Source organism: Meleagris gallopavo, chromosome Z (genome assembly GCF_000146605.3).
Source record: "Meleagris gallopavo isolate NT-WF06-2002-E0010 breed Aviagen turkey brand Nicholas breeding stock chromosome Z, Turkey_5.1, whole genome shotgun sequence".
Taxonomy (NCBI): Eukaryota; Metazoa; Chordata; class Aves; order Galliformes; family Phasianidae; genus Meleagris; species Meleagris gallopavo.
Window position 1 is genome coordinate 42697296 of NC_015041.2, and position 1715 is coordinate 42699010.

Below are 1715 nucleotides of genomic sequence, written 5' to 3' on the forward strand. Positions count from 1 at the left end.
TAGAACCAGCCTGCCTGTTTTCAGCAAACCCTCCTGCATGCTTTGTGAAGCACTAACCCAGGCACAGAATGCCTTCAGCGAGAAAAATAAAACTATAGTTCTTGCTGACAGTGCAGCACACAGTCACATGCTCTTGCTTCCCCGCGTACAGTCTCCTCCTTACAGTGAAGCACATGTTATCTTGTCCCCCTCCTAAGGAAGGCCCACTTTCCTTCACATCACCCTGCCTTAGAATCCTCCCACCCCCTACCCCAGCCTGTGCTCACAGACAAGTAACAGAGAGATTTCAGATGTGCTTAACACAGCGGACACCAACTGAAGGAGAATGTTCCTGAGAGATTCAGTAATGAATGAAGTTACACTTGTGGGAAAGCAAGGAGGCTTAGGCTGCCCTGAGAAGCTATGGATGTCCCATCCCGGAGCTGTTCAAGTCAGGCTGGATAGCACCTGACTGAGAGGGTATCAATCACAGAGACTGAAATTAGACAATCCTTGAGGTCCCTTCCAACCCAAAACATTCTATGATTCTGAGGATCTTGGTGATAATTAAATCATAAAACATAGAATTGTTAAGGTCAGAAAACACCTCTATGACCATCTAGTCCAACTGTCAACTCATGCCCTTCAGTGTCACACGTATCTGTTTCCTGAATACCTCCAGAGACAGTCACCTCCCTGGGCAGCCTGATCCAATGCACTACTGCTCATTCTGAGAGACTTTTCTAATATACAATCTGAATCTCCCCTGATGCAATGTAAGGCCTTACCAAGCTTTTGGTCAGTCAGAAAGGAACCTTGCATATATAGAGCTTCCTATGTATCTTTCCCTTCTTCTCCTTATTTCCTATATCTTTCCTTTCGAAGAAGTACCCCCAAAGCTCTGCTCCTCTGGGGATAACATTGCACAACTGGACATCCTTAAGTTGCAGCACCACTGACAGTGTGTCATAATAGATCAAAATTGAACTAGTTAAAGGAGGAAACAGGTACCATAACTCATCCCATAATACGTGTATCAGTAGCAATTTGTTTCAACTGCAGACAGATTGCAAGTATCAACTTCCCACCTCCTGGCACCTTCCAAAGACTCGATCACACAGCTTACTGCATCACTGATCTCTGTAGGAAAACACACCTTTACAGTGTGTGACCTTGTCAGTACACTTATAATACCCATTAAGTTCCTTTGGTCTTGAAAATCAAGAGTTTCAGATGTGGCCCATATTGTAACTAGTTCAAAGATGCTGAAAACAAGATAAGGCACAGCATCAGAGTTATTCTGAAGAAGTTTGTTAAAGAGCGTGGGAAAGTTATGTCACATCATTGTGAGGTTCCACTTCCTTTTTCTCCTGTTAGGAGAACAGAAAACGGGTTGTTGAAAAGAGCAACAAAGCCAGAGATATCCACACTGGTGAGTACGTTCACTGGAAAAGAAGCATTCCTGCACGGAAAAAAACAGGTAATGCCATTCTGCGTGCTTCACCTTCATGCACCAAACCTGTGAGCTTGTCGTGCCCCCCAGGACGCCAAGCTCAGGAGCTGACCCGCTGCATCTGCCCGGACCGGATTCTGAGAACATCACACACACACTGCGGCCTTAAGAAGTGCCTGCTGCGCTCTCGAAACCGAACCTGCAAGGAGTTCGGAAGTCTCCAACCCTCAAGGCACTGCCGGAGGGGAACAGGGAGTGGTGGGACGGACTGTGATGTTCATTG